This window comes from Salvelinus namaycush, unplaced genomic scaffold, assembly GCF_016432855.1.
Source record: "Salvelinus namaycush isolate Seneca unplaced genomic scaffold, SaNama_1.0 Scaffold138, whole genome shotgun sequence".
Classification (NCBI taxonomy): Eukaryota; Metazoa; Chordata; class Actinopteri; order Salmoniformes; family Salmonidae; genus Salvelinus; species Salvelinus namaycush.
In genome coordinates, this window is record NW_024058097.1 from 72,708 (window position 1) to 85,245 (window position 12,538).

At 42.0% G+C, this 12,538-nt stretch overlaps 3 non-coding genes and 1 pseudogene across 3 annotated transcripts; all 4 read left to right on the top strand.

The window, feature by feature from the left end:
• Positions 1–4,416: 4,416 nt before the first annotated feature.
• Positions 4,417–4,480, top strand: LOC120036593. The gene has a single exon (XR_005474580.1). It is a non-coding gene; the product is annotated as a small nucleolar RNA SNORD29 (small nucleolar RNA).
• A 1,001-nt stretch (positions 4,481–5,481) lies between these two features.
• Positions 5,482–5,608, top strand: LOC120036535. The gene has a single exon (XR_005474539.1). It is a non-coding gene; the product is annotated as a small nucleolar RNA SNORD22 (small nucleolar RNA).
• Positions 5,609–6,131: 523 nt separating this feature from the next.
• On the top strand, positions 6,132–6,206 carry LOC120036588 (annotated as a pseudogene).
• Positions 6,207–6,981: 775 nt separating this feature from the next.
• LOC120036591 lies at positions 6,982–7,051 on the top strand. Its single transcript, XR_005474579.1, has one exon. It is a non-coding gene; the product is annotated as a small nucleolar RNA SNORD31 (small nucleolar RNA).
• Positions 7,052–12,538: the final 5,487 nt, after the last annotated feature.

Sequence of the window (12,538 nt, forward strand, 5' to 3'; positions counted from 1 at the left end):
AGCAAGGAGCTGCAAGCAAGGCTCCCAGACAACCTAGAAGCCTTGCGAAACAACATGGCCTTGTTCAGTGTTAAGGAAACGCTAAAGCACAATAAAGGCACCACTGAAATTATTAAAGTAGCTGAGCTACTGGTGTACCAACCCCAAACAATTGATACAATTGTTTCCCAATGGAGAAACATCCATCTGTTTAGGTGGGACTCAACTGAAAACACAGTCGAGTTTTGGAGTGAAGTCAATAACTACACGGACTCTTTCGGGTCAAATCCATTTGAAGAACTGTGCAAAGCTGCACTCGCTGCCCTCTCCTTGCCACACTCAAATGCGGAGGTTGAACGGCTGTTCAGCCAAATGAGTGTGGTCAAGTCAAAGTTAAGAAATAGAATATCACTGCACACTCTCAACTCCATACTCCTGGTGCGGTATGGACTGAAGCTGGCTGGTGAAACCTGTTACCAGCATAAACTACCAAGTGAAGTTCTGCAGCAGTTTGGCACCACAGCAGCATACAGCTTTAAGGCCACTCCATCCTCTACTGCTGGTTCCAGCTCCGTGACAATGCAGTTGGACAGTGAAGAGGATTTCCTTGCCAATCTATGATTCATCATATTTACAGTACGTATGCAAGGAGTGGGCTTTCTGGAACTGGCGGAGACACACAGCTGATGGTGGCAGTGTGTACTGCAGTGGGTGCGAAAACAGTGGCAATATCTGAAGGAAACCATCGAGCAGCTAGCCAGCCAAGCAGCACAACAACCTGGGGAGAGATGCCTAGCACATACATCATTATTTGAGTTAAGTTGCTTATTCAATAAGATAGCATATACACCTTGTTATTTGCCTGTACCTATAATTGTTGATCAGTTAGGTAGCATGTTAACTAACTACCAATACACTGCTTAAAACTATGATTGTTCAGAATGTGTAGGTTTACTAGTTAAAAAGAAAATAAATAAAATGTAATTGTTCAATAATGTGTAATTGTTCAATAATTCAATGTGCTGTGTTTAAAAATGTGATAATATAAAATGTGTTGTGTTTATATTACTTTTACAAATAAAAGTATATGATAATAAACAAACAAATCTAAACTAACAAATGTTAAATCATATTTTTCGACGAGATTATTTTTATATGTTTTTCTTTAATGTGATATATATATATATTTTTTCTCTTTTTTTATTTTTATTAACAGTAACATGCAAAACATAAACATAACAGCCAGAGGGATTCCACAAAGAAATGAGAAAAAAATAAAACTAATCCACATTATATCAATTCAAATACAGACATATAGCGAATAATTTTTTTTGACATTTTGTTTTGTATACGTTTCAAAGACTCTAAATAGTTTTCCAAATCAGATAAAAAAATTAAGAAAAGGGCCTTTTTCTTCATAAATTTTGATTTGTGTATGAAAAATGTTCCAAATAAAATAAAGAGATTTATGACATATTCACATTCAATTGTGGAATCAGTGTAGTAAAATAATGTCAAACTTAGAAATTTCAATGGTTGTATGCAATTTGAGGCCAAGATATAGTTTTACATCAGTCCAGAACACTTCACTATATAACAATGACAGAATAAGTGTTCAATTAGAGTCTACGTAATGACGCAGTTTTACGTTATTATGTAATGACGGCATCACGCAATGACATCACAACGTCATTTAGCAACAAATCAACTTCCTCTGGAAATTAGTTGGCAACACTGAGCGGAATGCGGCGAAAGCACCTACCGGTAACTAAGCTAGTCGCCACTTTGGCATTCAATCTAAAGCCATCCTTTTGTTTCAACTCTTCCACTGATCTTTAGAATTTACCCGAGACAAATTATGGACTTCTAGTACCAAACATGTTTAGTTCTGATTTGTTTATTTCATGTCCAGGCCGATATCTGGCTGTTAGCATTGCAACGTCTTTCGATGATGAGAATTTACACAGACCTGTTCTGAATACCTGATTGTACTTTAGTATTTCTGATGAGAGACTTGCAAATTTATTCGATTTTTTTAAACAAAAAACGTGTTTCGAAATGCTGCGTTCGCAGAACACGTGTCCGCATCTAGCTAGGTCACATGAGAACCTACGCCATTTAATGGTTGGCTAGCTACCGGGGTTGTGTAATAAATACCATTTAAAATAACACAAGCATATTGCTATTACGTTGTTATAACTAACTTCTTTCAAAACAGGGTTTCTCACAAACTCATAAGCAGATACTGAGACCCACACACACCCAAGGACAGAGGGCTGGCACAGACCTTTCATAAACACTGATAAGAAAAGGGTGCTTGGGTCTGCATTTCACGAGATAATAAGACACACACATACCCAAGGACAGAGGGCTGACATAAACCTTTCATAAACACTGATTAAAATGGGAACATCTACGCACACACAAAATCTCCTGCTTAGCTGAACATTTGGTAACAAAGAACTTTTGCTACAAGACTCAGAAGGATGACGCCCAGCTCATCAGGACCAATCTGAGAAGACAACAACCTGTCCAGAACCAACCAGAGGACCAGAACTTCCAGACTCAACCTACTTTCTGTGCTGTATAAAATGTCTATGCACTCTGTTATCTGGGCTTTTTCTGCAGGTTCCTTATGAGCTAATGAACGAGTCCGTATACGCTTGTACCAGATATCTTTACTCTTAAATTAAACTGTCGCTTGTCATACAATTTACCACCTTGTCTGAATCGATCCTTGACCGGCTCACCCTTCTCCATATCCCATTATCAACAGTTGTAACTGAAATTAGTGTTGACTTAATATTATTTTCTCCTTTCAAGATGCCGACGACTCGAATGTGCTGCTCTGGTAAGCAACATATTACTTAAATGCCTGCTTACGTGGTGGTTTTACTTAGCAACTAGCTAACCACGTGCCATGTTAGCTAGTATGCTAGCTTGCCATTTAGGTGTGACCGGACCATCAGTCGTTATAAACCCAACGTTAGGTCTCTGCTACGGTGATGATAAAATGAACTCTCTCTTTCCGAATCAGCCTTTGAAGAAGGAACTTCTTTACCAGATTCTGAGTAGCATTTGGCCCCTGATTCGACTGTCGTTGCTGCGCTAATGGCACCCTATTCTCATTAGTCTACTACGATTAACGTCGATCTGGTCAGAAGTAGTCGACTGTATTGGAAATAAGGTTCCATTAGCGACGATATCAATGTTGGGTTCTATATGCCTGCGTGTTGCCTGTTCATGAAGGGACCTCCCTATCTTCCCCCTGATCAACAGAAATGCAGGACAGATGCCAGGGAAGTCCAGAAGACTGACACGTGAGTGCATTGACTTACCACCAGGATCATTAGATGTGTTCAGCTTGTCAGCCCTTCGCCTTTAAGAGATTCGCCAGGGCCCTTTATCTAATTCCCAAATATATGGATACAATTTCAGTGTAAAGGTAGATTTGTAAGTGAATATTAACTAGCATTAGCGCAGCTATTAAGAATATGGTTATCAGCTGGCATGCTAGAACATACCTGCAGACTTCCAGTCATTATGCTAGCATTAGCTTGCTAAACTACATTTAATTTACTTCAGTTTGACTCTGACATAACATATGTATCCATGACTTTATCTGGCTGGGGAAGCAGATAAAGGGTCCTGTGCCCTAAATCCATAAGTATCTTTGTGTGCACCTGGAAAACTGTCATGGATTTTCAACTAAATAGGGAAATGCACTTTGGGGTGGACTTTCAGGTGGTAACTGACTCACACGTGACTGGCTGTAAATGATGATCCTCAATGACAAGCATATATCTGATTTTTGGTGATGCTAACTTTGATCTGATGGCCTCCTTGTCCTGTGTTCCAAAGCCTCTTGTAGTAATATACAGACTAGTAAGTCACTAACATGGATGTATTCTTTGCTCAGGTCTGCATTACTTGTGACACGACTTCCTGACTTCAAGGCATCTGAACAGATTCTCCACTTGGAGTTCCATTCTGGAATAGGAATGTGTACTGGTGAGTTCCATTTGATTTTATTCACTGGTGTTCAGGACAGTTCTAATGGCACCATTTCTATATGGTCACTACCTCCGGGCTTTATATGATGATCTATTGACAAGCATATGTCTGATTATTTTGTGAAGCTACTGTTTATTCTGATGGGCTCTATTTAAGAACTTTCTATCTTCTCATAGAAGCCAGGCAAAAACTAACATTTATTTTGTGATTCCTTCTTTAGCATTCAGACCACGAGACTGATGCGCTTTGTGAAAATCCAGGTTGGTGAAATGTTAAGACACTAGTACCCCACTTCCCTTTATAGTGCACTACCTTAGACCAGGACCCATGCACTATCAAGGGAATAGGGTGTGACTTTGGATGCATGCATTTTCCCCTTTTGGCTGGCCAACTGTACAAGATGGCTACCGGGACGTGCTACAGTCCCAATGATGATGAACTTAGCTCACTTTGAACCGATGTGAAACGACATGAACTACTGAGTGACTGTAGCTAATGCAGCAGTTAGTCATCGATTCCTCAATCATCACACTAATAAAATGTTTACCTTTTGTTCTTTAAAGTTTGAGTGCTGTGGTCAGTGGAATTGCAGCGTGGACTCCAACATCCTGGTAAGTTGTGGTCCTGAAACTGTCCTAAATGGTGCCCTCTATAGTACACTACATTTGACCAGAGCTTTATGGGCCCTAGTCAGAAGTAGTGCACTAGAAAGGGAGGTCTTTGCCAGAATAACAATCGTTCTCTGCAACCACATGATAAACCTTTTGGAATCTCGTTTGTCTGACTTTCTGTTGATGATAAATAACCTGACACCCTGCAGAGTAAAGAACCCTCGCTTGACTGTCTTGTTGCAGCCTAGTTTCACGTCCTCCATTTTGTCTTACAGTTGACTGTCCTGAAACAAGATGGCTGTTCTGGGCTGCTCTAAGCTATGCAGGTAAGGATCCATCCAGTCTAAATGTATATTTTAACACCAGTGTCTTGTCCTGGAAGTGGTAGTTAAAACATTCATTAAGTTTATTGTATAGATATTTACACAGTGTTGCCAACTTACTTGTACAGTTTAGCTGAACGCAACATGTTTGAGGGATCCCGTCCTTCTGCTGAACATGAACGAGATTCCAAAGAGAATATTCATCGTCTGAACTCCTGTTGAGAAAAGGAATAGCTGACTTCAGCTGAGGGCTACGTAAACCTGTCATAAAGGCTACATATGTAATGTCTAACCCCTCCATGTGCCTGCCTGGTATCTGGTCCCCACCCAGACTTTAACCTGAAGCATATGTCTTTGTAGGTTCTTCTGTTTGTGGCTGAAGAAGGAGCCGTGATGCCAACTAGACTGGTGAGTTTTGGTTAATGAGTACGTTCGGTAATGAATCTCTAGTCATTGTATCTTAACCAGAGCCTCTGCCTTAGCCACAAGCTACAACCAGTCTAGTATTAAAACTCTCTGAACGGTTGATGTTTGGTAGTCGTGGTGACTCTGGCTCCTAGTGATGACACCCGCACGTGTCTTACGCCCTGTGTCGACGACAGAACCTGCAAAGGTGGACCCACTGGTGTTGCCAGGGCAACAAGGGGACAGCTGGTTGGGGTTACCAACTGTCTGATGGGACCAGAGACTCACAAACAATATCATTTGGCTTTGCATTGTCGATCCAAGATGGCTGTTATTTGATTTAATATCAAGAAGTAGATGCAGAATCAGTCATGAAATGCTAGTAGCAGCACAAGTGACTGGGGTGGGTGGGCCACTCAGGATGTAGTCAGTTTAATATTTTCTTGCGGTACCATCAATAGTTTAAGCAGGTTTGACGTTAGAATACTGACTTCCAAATAACTAGTGTCCTGATGTAGTACAGGGCCCTTGTCGGCACTTTCCCATATTTAGTCTCTCAGGGTGGTAGTGCTGGTCTGGGATCAGTTGTCTTTTCGATAGTTGTTACCTCCCCAGCTGATTGGTTACCCCTCTGATCTATCAGACAATAAAGCAGTCTTTAATGTAGTGCTGTTCAGCATGTTTATTTAGACTCCTCTCCTTCAGGTCCTGATGGTGGTACCAGACTGGTCACTAGAAGATGCCTGTTACTGAACTACCACAAGGTGTGTATGATCGACTTAACTTCTGTCCTTTATAATGTAGAAGTGATGATTTCCTGTTACCGCCCCAGTCTGATGTTAAGCTGACTGATTGGTTAGTGAACTGATCTATACTATAGCAGTGAGGTCTGGTCCTGAGGACCCAGAGGAGTGGTGGGTCCCCAGGATTAGATAATGCTGTGCTGTAGACTGATCTAATGTCTGACCACTAGTTCTTACAATACCACTTAATTATCCCTCAACTCTCCTCCCCCAGTTGATGTCCTTGTGGGTCTGCAGTCTTCAGGAAGGTGTGTGTGATTGTGTTTTTACAGCATCTTCACTCACTGACCTTCCACCTCTTGCACTTGCTACAAACTCCACCTACCTTCTACCTACTCATTAACATCACTGAGGGAACTACAAATACCATGGACTCTTAACTACAGCGCACACCCACCACATGGAACATTCTGGATGTATGTGATGAAATGACATCCACAGTTGGTTGGCTTCTGTCCGGTGCTCTGTGGCTGGCATCAACGCAGGTTTCCCATCGGTCCTCCTGTGGGTTGGGCAGACACTGACAAGCCTGCTCCTGATGTCCTGGGCAGGGGTAAGGTGGGCTGCCTGCCTGGAGGGAGGGTGTCTGGGTGGGGAGCTTGTAGCCAGACCTTGGACCACTGGCTGGATGGCTACAATGACTGAACCCCTTGGTCTGATCTCGTCTCAGAATGCTCTGCATATAGTCTGCAGTACCTAATGTACTTGTGCATAATGTTTAATTTGGTATCTGTTCCTTCCAGGTCCTAACTGTTCCAGCCTGGCCACTGGAGAACTGTTGCTGCACTACCTCAAGGTGTGTAGGATCAACTTTGATCTGTTGCCATTAACTTCTGTCCTTTATAATGTAGAAGTGATGATTTCCTGTTACCGCCCCAGTCTGATGTTAAGCTGATTGATTGGTTACTGAACTGATCTATACTCTAGAGCAGTGTTTCACAATCCTGGTTCTGGGGACCTAGATGTGAGGCTTCGTTTAGACACAGCTCAATTCTGATCTTTCACTAATTAGTCTTGAGTAATCCGATCAGTAAAGATCTGGTGTGATAAACACCAATTAGTGGAAATCTGAATTGGTCTGCCTGTGTAAACGCAGCATTATTCACCTAATTCAATCAAGGGTTTGAGTGTAATCAGGTGTAGGGTGGTATTCAGGTTTTCACTGGCAGTGCTGTCCCATCATATTAACACTTCACAGGTTGAGTTGTGAATTCTGTCCTGTAATTAGATCACCTGGTCAACAGTGAGGGACTCACAATGCTCTGGTCTCATTCTTGTAAACAAACACCATGTGACTGGACCTACTGTAAAATACATAAGTAGCTATCAATATAAACTTCATAGAAATAATCTAAATGTTATTGGTGAAACCCTGTTTTCCAAATACCCTGGTATACCACCCAAGCCTAGTTCTGGGGGGGGAAACACTTGTTGACAGTTTTGGGGTCCCCAGGATTAGAATACACTGCTATAGACTGATCTCATGTCTGACTACAAGGTCTTACAATGTCACTTCATGCTTTTCTACTTTCTCCCTCTAGGTTTCTGCCCCCCTGGTTGAGGTCCTAGTGTCTGCCGTGTTTGGAAAGGTGTGACTTTTGACAGCATTGTAACGCTCCACATTAAGCATTCTGGAATGTTGTAAATGATGAACGCAGTACTCAACCATCCCAGTCAGGTGGTAATCCTGTCCTGTGCTCTGGGCTGGATAAAGGTCTGGCCTCCCATCGGTCCTCCTGTGGGTTGGGCAGACACTGACAAGCCTGCTCTCAGTGCAGGGGGCAGGGGTAAGGTGGGCTGCCTGCCTGGAGGGAGGGTGTCTGGGTGGGGGCTTGATCCCAGACCCTGGACTGCTGGCTGGATGGCTGCAATGACTTAACTAAAATCCTGATCTGGTTTCAGAATGCTCTGAATGTAGTCTAGTAAAATAAGATTGGAATTATTTGGTTTTAAAACTGTTCTCTCTTTAGAGCTCGTTGGCTGCTGAAGTGTTGCTGTGCTGGTGGAGCGGGAAGGTGTGTAGTGGGAATGACTTACGGTTCCAGTATTATAATACACTGAGTATAGAGGATATTAAACCTTCCTAATATTGAGTTTGCCCTCAGAACAGCCTCAGTTGTCTACAAGGTGTCTGAAAGCGTTCCACAGGGATGTTGGCCCGTGACACAACTGTGGGTCGGCATTGGAGTCAAGATAGCTGGCTGTCCTTTGGGTGGTGGACCAGTGTTGAGCTAAACCGGTCCACTTGGCACCTACCATACCCCATCCAAAGGAATTTAAATCCTTTGTATTGCCATTCTCAACTTTTGGCCAAGACTGTATATGTATTATAATGGAAAAGGGGGGCAGATCAATATTAGGAAGATGTTGTTAATGTACTGTTGAATGTTCCTCTTGGATCATCACACTGACCCAAGTCATCTCACTATTTTCCCTCTAGCTCTCCTACACCGGCAAGCCCTCTTGCACTCCTGTTTGGTCAGCAAGGAAGTGGGACATCTCGTTGGAACTGGGGAAAACCAGGCCAAGTCAATTCAACCCTGTGACTGTGTTTTGATGTATAAATAAATCTACAAATGAATGCTTGTCTTATTTTTCGTTCTTGGTGGTAGTAAATCAGACTTGGTGAATTTGGCCATTTTGAATGAACCATGTGGTCTGAAATCAATACTGAACAATGTGACATTTCCTTCATATCATTATGTAGTTATTCTAGGTGGTTATAAACATGCACGCGTAACGGGGATTGACATTGTTCACTGGCTATAGAAAGTTGACTGAATTATTTTAAGCCGTTGTGTTTTTGGGAGGAATTTATTGTGAGATGCGTGTTTCATCATGGAGTCTATTTTAACGATACGGTGGGACAATTTTATAGCTAATATATGGAACAGACTTGGTTTACCTGATATCAAAACCGCTAAAGATGGTGGCTAAATGAAGCATTCATCCAAGTAAATTCCGGTATATTTAACGGGTGGTATCATGGACATTAATGTGCCAGTTTGTAGTCCCGAAAACCACTCCAAATGAGTTACCTCTGGTTCTTTCAACCATACCTACGGTGGTATCAATCGGGTTTCTTGACCATGTAGCGCCATTAACCCCATCTGTTGGCCGTGAAGCACAGGGGTAGAGAATTTGGGCTCACTACAAGGTATGAGCGTTTGCGCTTGAGGCTAGTTTCCCAGACACAGATTGAGCCTTACCCGGGACTGCATTTATATTAGAATTTTGGTGAATAACAGGAGAAAAAAGCCGTCCTGTACAGCTCATATTGCGTGCCGTTTAGTACTGGTCTGCGTCACACCAGTCATATGGCACCGATCATATTTTCCTGCAAGCATAAATTGGCTTTTAGGAGATTCTACATTTTCTGAGATCCGTTAACGTGACCATTATAGCAGGGGCTTTTCATTTCAGTACAAATGCTTTAATTCTGTGACGTTAGCGAATATCAGAAAAAGGTTTACGACTGCATTTACCACAGATCTTGTTTTCAGTGTTGATGTCAAAACATTTTCCCAAAGGATTTGTCCAACGAATCGTGGCGGAGTTGGTTCCCAACAAGATGCCATTACTAACTGCTCTCTATAGCAGCTGGGTCTGGTCTACCTAGTTAATTGAATGCAACACATTTTCCAGCGAATGATAGTCCCGCTTCCCATCCGTCTCAAACCTCATTGTGGCATTTTTGTGTGATGTATTGTCTCCACCTTCTTGCCTTTTGTGCTGTCGTCTGTGGCCACTAATGTTTGTACCATGTTTTGTGCTGCTACCATGTATTGTTGCTACTATGATGTGTTGTGTTGCTGCCTTGCTATGTTCTCTTAGCTCTCTCTTTATGTACTGTATTTATTTTGAATCCCAGGCTCCGTCCCCGCAGGACGCCTTTTGGTAGCCGTCATTGTAAATAAGAATTTGTTCTTTTGCCTAGTTAAAGGTTAAATAAAAAAATCAGCGCACCCTTTTTCTACATCTATCCTCTTCTAGTTAGTAGGATACAATACCTGTATGTTTCTAGTGGTGAACTGGGATAGTGCAGCAGAACACCACTGGATAGAATACCTGTATGTCTCTAGTGGTGAACTGGGATAGTGCAGCAGAACACCACTGGATAGAATACCTGTATGTCTAGTGGTGAACTGGGATAGTGCAGCAGAACACCACTGGATAGAATACCTGTATGTCTTTAGTGGTGAACTGGGATAATGCAGCAGTACACCACTGGATAGAATACCTGTATGTCTCTAGTGGTGAACTGGGATAATGCAGCAGAACACCACTGGATAGAATACCTGTATGTTTCTAGTGGTGAACTGGGATAATGCAGCAGAATGCAACTGGATAGAATACCTGTATGTCTCTAGTGGTGAACTGGGATAGTGCAGCAGAACACCACTGGATAGAATACCTGTATGTCTCTAGTGGTGAACTGGGATAGTGCAGCAGAACACCACTGGATAGAATACCTGTATGTCTCTAGTGGTGAACTGGGATAGTGCAGCAGAACACCACTGGATAGAATACCTGTATGTCTTTAGTGGTGAACTGGGATAGTGCAGCAGAACACCACTGGATAGAATACCTGTATGTCTCTAGTGGTGAACTGGGATAGTGCAGCAGAACACCACTGGATAGAATACCTGTATGTCTCTAGTGGTGAACTGGGATAGTGCAGCACAACACCACTGGATAGAATACCTGTATGTCTCTAGTGGTGAACTGGGATAGTGCAGCAGAACACCACTGGATAGAATACCTGTATGTCTCTAGTGGTGAACTGGGATAGTGCAGCAGAACACCACTGGATAGAATACCTGTATGTCTCTAGTGGTGAACTGGGATAGTGCAGCAGAACACCACTGGTTAGAATACCTGTATGTCTCTAGTGGTGAACTGGGATAGTGCAGCAGAACACCACTGGATAGAATACCTGTATGTCTCTAGTGGTGAACTGGGATAGTGCAGCAGAACACCACTGGATAGAATACCTGTATGTTTCTAGTGGTGAACTGGGATAGTGCAGCAGAATGCAACTGTCCTATAATCTTTGCCATTAAGTGTTTTGGCAAAATTTGATCAGGAATTAAGACTATTAGTGTAAGTGACAATGTATATTAAAAATAAGATTATTGTTATAAAATGCCTTTTATCACTCAGATGGTTGGTATTTTCTGTGGCATTTTAAAGGTTTTAGTCTGACATTGGACATGATGCCAAATAACCTTTCACCTGACTGATGCATGCTTTCATTAAAGGAAAATTCCACCCAAAACGGTCTTTTGGTATTTGCAAAATGCATCATATGGGGATTTCTGTATTTTGAAAGTTACATATCGTGAGAACTTGATTATTGACAAGCAAAACATTTTGGGACGATGTTACAATGGACTAATGAAACAAATACCAAAATATGGTTTTTGGATGGAGTTTTCCTTCAACTGGTTTCTAGAACTCCCTGGAAAACTGTATTTTATGGTATTATTCTGTAGTGATGAAATTAAAACCTTTTCAAGACATGAAGTCAAACCGTTACACACCAACACTAACCATGGTGGGGTGACTGAATTTAACAGTTACACACCAACACTAACCATGGTGGGATTACTCAATTTAACACTTACACACCAACACTAACCATGGTGGGGTGACTGAATTTAACAGTTACACACCAACACTAACCATGGTGGAGTGTTCTTCCAGCTGATCTTATCTGAGCTGGAGATTGCCCAGCATGCTCTGCTCCACTTCACCGGTGAGCGGAGCTACCACCTTTGATATTGATTAACTACAAATACTTCACAGCCTTTGTACCAATATCTGCTGCAGCCGAGAGGTTTTTGGGGCTCCAAGACTTCACAGCAGAAGCACTACAAGACTTTTGTCACCAGGAAATGTCCTGCCCTCACAGGAGGATTCTGAGGCTGTGTTGGACCTGATTAGAATGAGGTTTTTACAGAAAAGCAGGTTGATTTTGTTTAGTTCATTTATTTTTTGGTAGTTTGTGTGATATTTCATTTATTTTTACCCATATGTTATTTTTGGGGATCCTTATCCACCCACACAGTAGGTGGCGGAATGCACATTTAATTGTTGTGAATGCCATTATACCATAGAAGAAGAGAGAGAGAGAGACAGACAGACAGACAGACAGCGGTCTAGACACCCTCAGGCAGTGATGCCAACTTAGCAATTTTGTTGCTATATTTAGCAACTTTTTTTTCAAACAGCACCTAAAAACAAATGTAGCTAATTTTTTTAATGTATTTGGAACTTGTGGCAACTTTTGAAAAATGACTCAAACGCTAAAACGCACATATTTTCCCTCTAAATGACACAAAACCGATTTTCTCTGTCACAACACACGTGCCTGGCTGCAAAAGTGCATTGTGAGTGAACG